Raw genomic sequence first — 6,603 nt, 5'->3', positions numbered from 1 at the left:
TCCCGCCGATGGGATTTTCCCGTCCTGCCGAAGTCAACGGAGATTTGAATGGCTTGCTGCATCCGGCACAGGGAAACCCGCCTTGGCGAGGCTGGAAAATCCCGGACAGCATCCCAGAAGGAAAAATAACAGTTCGGACCCAGTATTCTTATTTCCCAGATTTTACTGGCCAGAATTTTTCCGTCGGCGAGTTGGGGGCGGGACCCGCTCGCTGAGGGGAAAATGACACAGGATGATGTCGGGAGGAACCCCCGACGTCATCCCTCCCCATTTAAATATTCAGGAAGGCGGGCGGACAGCGAAATCAGCTGCGGGCCCGCCGACCTGTCAATGGCCAACTGAGGCCATTGACAAGGTAGTTAAACCAATCAAAGGCCCTGCCCGTCCAACCTTAAGGCTGGCGGGCAGGCCAGGAGCCCCGGTGGGTTTCTGATAATACATGAAACCTCATCCACTGGCGGGATGAGGTTTCATGTCCGTTTTTAAAAAGTTTAATAAAATTTTAGTCATATTTATTAACATGTCTCGTCTCGTGTAACATTGTCACATGAGGGGGACACGTTAATAATTTTTAAATTTTTCTATTTTTGATATTTATAAAGCTTTCAGCTCTCTCCCTGAGGCAGCACTTAATCTCAGGGAGCAGTGCGCTCTTTCGCGCACTTTGACAGTCGGGGAATCCCTCCCCCGCTCGCACAGGAAGCACTACCTGTGGGTGGCCCACTGGGCGGGGCTTAATTAGCCCACCCACTCAAAATGGCGGCGGGGCCCATTTCGGCGGTGGCGGCGATCGGCTGCCCGCCCACCGCCGAGCCAGTCGGGCCCGCCCGCCCATCAAGGGCAAAATTCTGCCCAGTGTTTTATCATCCTGGGATCTCCAACACTGCAGCACTCCCTCAGTATTGCACCGGAGCGTCAGCCTAGAGTTTCGTGCTTGTGTGCACTGGAGTGGGATTACCAATCCACAACTTTCTGGCCTGGAAGCAAACTTGCATGTGATGGGCGTTCCCATGCACCCACTGCCCTCGACCTAGGTGTTGGAGGTTATGAGTTTGAGAGTTGCTGCTGAAGCAGCCTTGGCTGAACTGTGTCCCATACCTTGCTAACTATTTAAAATAGTACAGAAACAATAAATGTAAAACATACTGGAGAAAGGGGTAGCGACTTCCAATTTGAGCTGATTTTGGGAAGCTTTTCCCACAAAGAGTGGGAGAATGGTTGAGGTCGCCGCAATGGCTTTCCCCAGTGGATCAGAATCAGTGGGCTGAATGGCCTTGCTGGCCTGTGTCTATTGATCTTGAGGCCAGTGATGGTAACTCCACCTAAGAACTGTCACAAGCATGATGGGCTGAATGGCCTCTCCCTGTGCTGCACCATTCTATGATTCTAAGCCTGTTGGGGTGAATAATGAGAAGATAAGGGTTTTTTTGGTGGACATCTTTGTTAGTTTTCCCCACCCCCCCCAATTCGGGTGAATGACCCTTATTCAAAATTTAAACCTGTTGTCTACAGGCACTGACAAGCCTGCTATACATTTGCAGTCTCTCCTTTGCACCATCACTAAGACCCCCTATTTCCACCTCCCTAACATTGCCCGACTTCACCCCTGTATCAGCTCATCAGCTGCTGAAACCCTCATCCATGCCTTTGTTACCTCTAGACTCGACTATTCCAACACGCCCTTGGCTGGTCTCCTACAATCTGCCCTCTGTAAACTCAAGATCATCCAAAACTCTGCAGCCTGTGTCTTAACTCACAGCGAGTTCTGTTCACCTATCGCCCCTGTGCTCGCCGACCTGCTTTGGCTCCTGGTCAAGCAAATTGTTTTTAAATTCTCACTCTTGTTTTCCAGTCCCTCCATGGCCTCGCCCCTCCCTATCTCTGTAATCTCCTCCAGCCCCACAACCCTCTGACATATCCGCACTCCTCTAATTCTAACCTCTTTTGCATCCCCGATTTTAAGTGCTCCACCTTTGGCACTTTCAGTTGCCTAGACCCCAAGCCCTGGGTTATCTCCCCATCACCTCTCCCCCTCATCCTCGCTTTAAGACACTTCTTAAAATCAACTTCCTTGACCAAGCTGTTTGGTCATCTGGCCTAATATCTCCTTATGTGGCTCGGTGCCAAACTTTGCTTTATAATACTTCTGTGAGGCACCATGGGGCTTTTAATTATTTTAAAATAAATAATATAAATAGAAGTTATTATTTCATGCAGATGGCTGTGTGGTGTTGTGAACATTGACCTCTGGTGGTGAAACGAGGAAATAATTTAGATATCATGGAATTTAAAGAGAATGAGTGCCCACATCGGACTTCCTGCTGAATCCTGCATTAGAGTGAATTCAGTTCTTGCTGGCCTCCAACTGTGACTGGATGTGAATTTAAATATGCGCCCAACATATACTAATCAACACACAGATAATTTGGTATTATGGTAAAAGCAAAAAACTGCGGATGCTGGAAATCCAAAACACAAACAAAAATACCTGGAAAAACTCAGCAGGTCTGACAGCATCTGCGGAGAGGAACACAGTTAACGTTTTGAGTCCGTATGACTCTTCAACAGAACTAAGGAAAAATAGAATAGAGGTGAAATATAAGCTGGTTTAAGGGACGGTGGGACAGGTAGAGCTGGATATAGGGGCAGTGATAGGTGGAGATAGCCAAAAGATGTCATAGACAAAAGAACAGAGGTGTTGATGGTGGTGATATTAGCCACCGTGGTGGTGGTATTATGGTGTTGGTTGAGGGATAGATATTGGCCTGGATGACTTTCCAGTTCTTCTTCAGTGTCCTGGGATCATGTTGAGCGGTTTAGATGATGAGGAGGAGGCTCGTGTGGACTGTAAGTACCAGCATGGACCTAATGGGCCGAATGGGCTGATTCTGTGCTATCAGTGCTCTGCCCTTCTCAAGGACAATTAGGGATGGGCAATAAATGCTGGCCTAGCCAGCGGTGCCCACACCCAATGAATGAATTTTTAAAACTCCGCCTGAGAGGGAACCCAACGCCCTCAGTTTAACTCTACATCTGAAATATAGTACCTCTGACTGTGTAGTGCTCCCTCAGAACCGGACTGGAGTATCAACCGAGATTCGACATTCGGAATCAGGGAGATGGTGGCATAGTGGTAATATTGCTGTACTAGTAATCGCTGGGGTAGTAATCCAGAGGCCCAGAGTAATGTCCTGGGGAGAGGGGTTCAAATCCCACCATGGTAGTTGGTGGAATTTGAATTCAATTCATAAATCTGGAATTAAATGATGGTCTCAGTAATAGCAACCACAGGCAGGATATTGAGTTTGATGAGAGAGGGGTAGGGCCCACTTGCTGACATGGGATGAAGTTGGGCAGAACACCTGATGTCACCCTGTATCATTTCAATTTTCAGGTCAGCAGGGGCGCAGCCAAATCAGCTGTGCGCCCATCAACCTGTCAACGGCCAATTGAGGCCATTTAAAAACTAATTGAACTAGTTAAAGGACCTGCCTGTCCAACCCTTAAGGGAGCCCTGGTGGGCTTCAGAAAAAAGCATCAAACCTCATCCACGGGCAGGATGAGGTTTCATATAAGTCTTTAAAACTTTAATTAAAAGTGATGGACATGTTCCAACTCATGTGACAGTGTCACATGAGGGGACATGTCAGGGAAATTTTATTTTTCTACATTTAACATTTTTAAATTTGGCGCCGATCTCCCTGAGGCAGCACTTAACCTCAGGGAGATGAATGCGCCTGGCCATGTGGGTTAATATAGCCTTTCTAAAGTAGATCTCATTCAGGGTTTGCTAACTAACAGGATCTTTGGACGAATCAGCCAGGTTCTCCTCTTGCTTGCCCTCCCAGATGTTGCACATGAATGATGTTAATTCTAGTTTATCTATAGAGTTAGTAACTTTTTCTCCCTGAGCAGCCAGGGCTGCTATTTCACAACTCATGTGCTTCAATTACTTAGCCAATTTAAAAAAAAAAATTGGTTCTGGGATGTGGGCATCGCTGACTGGGCGATGTGACAATATATAATGTGACACTTTGTGAGGTGAGGGGCAGAATTGTTACCCCAATGTGGGGGGTGAAGGCAGAGCTGGGTGGGTGCGTGATTTCGCCCCACTGGTTGGCACGCTGGTTTGTTGGCACCATCCCCTGAGCCATTTACCCAGAGGAAGACTCGGACCTGAAAGGGCTACTTCCCACAAGCGGCAGGTAGCCAAATGTGGTGAGTGAAAAGCTAATTAAGGCCAATCAACAGAGGCCGACTGGAAGCCAAGGCCTTCAGTGGCTTTGGGACGTGCCCAGCTGCCTGGAGGTGGCCTCCCTGCGGCAGACCGGTGAGCCTGCGCACCAGGTAGTCTTTGAGAATCCCACTCTTTCCCCCACTGCCCCCACCCCAGTTTATCTGCCTTCAGCCCTGTGTGGAGAGGGCTCCCCTCCACCATGGAGGCCTGGCAGCTGAGGCCATTTTTTTATTTTAGAATTTTAAAAATTGCGAGAGGGCGCCCCAAGATACATATGAACAGACTTATGGGCGCATGAATTAGTAGCAGCCAGTAGGCCATTCAGCCCCTCGAGCCTGCTTCGCCATCTGATAGGATCATGGCTGATTTGACTGTGGCCTCAACTCCACATTCCGCCCACCCCGATAACCTTTGACCCCCTTGTTAGTCACAAATCTATTTACCTCTGCCTTAAAAATATTCAATGACCCTGCCTCTACCGCTCTCTGGGGAAGAGAGTTCCAAAGATTCACAACCCTCTGGGAGGACAAAATTCTCCTCATCTCCATCTTAAATGGGAGGCCCCTTATTTTTAAACTGTGTCCCCTGGTTCTAGTCTCCCCCACAATGGGAAACATCCTTTCAGCATCCACCCTAAGTCCCCTCAGGATCTTCTCTGTTTCAATAAGATCACCTCTTATTCTTTTAAACTTCAATGGATACAGGCCAACCTGTCCAACCTTCCCTTGGAAGATAACCCCATCCCATCCCAGGTATCAGCTGAGTGAACTTTCTCTGAACTGCTTCTAACCCATTTATATACTTTCTTAAATAAGGAGACCAAAACTGTACACTGCACTGTGGAGGCTGGCAATGGCAGGCTAACGCTCCTTCCATGTTGGAGAGCATCCTATTGGCCCTCCACCTTCGAGGTCCCATCTGCCATCCTTAAGTGGATGGTGAACCTGCCCTCTGGCCTGGCCACTAATTGGCCAATCCAAGGAAAATCACTGCCAGGTGACTGCCGGGTGGTTAATAGTGAGGTTGAGTGTCTTGGGCTACAGGAAGATATCGACAGGGTGATCAAATGGGCAGATAAGTGGTAGATGGAATTTAACCCTGAGAAGTGTAAGGTGATACACTTTGGAAGGAGTAATTTGACAAGGAAGTACCCAATGAACGGCATGGCACTAGGAAGTTCTGAGGAACAAAGGGACCTTGGCGTGTGTGTCCGTAGATCTCTGAAGGCGGAGGGGCATGCTAGTGGGGTGGTGAAAAAGGCATATGGGACATTTGCCTTTATCAATCGAGGCATAGATTACAAAAGTAGGGAGGTCATGTTGGAGTTGTATAGAATCTTGGTGAGGCCACAGGAGTACTGTGCGCAGTTCAAGGTGAGGGGCAGGAGGTTTAGGGGGGGGGATGTGAGGAAAAACTTTTTTACCCAGAGGGTGGTGACGGTCTGGAATGCGCTGCCTGGGAGGGTGGTGGAGGCGGGTTGCCTCACATCCTTTAAAAAGTACCTGGATGAGCACTTGGCACGTCATAACATTCAAGGCTATGGGCCAAGTGTTGGGAAATGGGATTAGGTAGGTGGGTTAGGTGTTTCTCATGTGTCGGTGCAGGCTCGATGGGCCGAAGGGCCTCTTCTGCACTGTGTGATTCTGTGATTCTGCGAAAGTTTGGGGTTGGGATCTACACCGGACCCTGAAGTCAGGGTCGCAACCCAAAATGCAACATCCTGCCTTGAGGTGTCAGTGTTTGGCTGTTACGCTAAGCTGCATAAAGAATGGTCAGTATAAAAGATGGTCACTTGACCAAAATGGTGGCTGTAGGTAGTTGGTCACTATAGATGGTGTTCACTCTAGGTGATCAATTCAAAAGCTGGAAAACGCTATTTTCTCACAACTCAACCTTTATTGAATTAGACTCTGGTACAGAATAGAAACCGAGACAGAAAAGGACAGAAATATCTGGCTGCCACTTGGTATTGCAGCAAGATTTCTGAATGTGGTGGTTTTTATGTTATCAAAACCATCATTCGAAACTTAAACTGAAAACCACATTCTCGCAATAAGCATGGTTACATCTCATGTGAAGTTCGCTATCTTTGATATTTTTATAATCCCACCACCCCCCCACCTCCCCACCCACCTCGGTGTTGTTGGTGGGGCAAAGATCGAGCCTCTGCTCAGCCCCTCCCACAGCGATCAGGAATTTTTCGTGAAGTGAGAAATTTCGAACTGTGGTTGAGGTTCCGATTCTCGATGGTTTCCATTATTTTTGAGTGCAACCATTTTAAAAAAGTTATCGCAAATTCATTGAGTAACAATTGATCACTGATGGAATCGAAGGAGGAGTTTCTCCTCTCCCCCCTCCCTCAGCTA

The sequence above is a fragment of the Cetorhinus maximus genome, chromosome 29, assembly GCF_964194155.1.
Source record: "Cetorhinus maximus chromosome 29, sCetMax3.hap1.1, whole genome shotgun sequence".
NCBI classification, from domain to species: Eukaryota; Metazoa; Chordata; class Chondrichthyes; order Lamniformes; family Cetorhinidae; genus Cetorhinus; species Cetorhinus maximus.
This window is presented reverse-complemented; position numbering follows the sequence as displayed.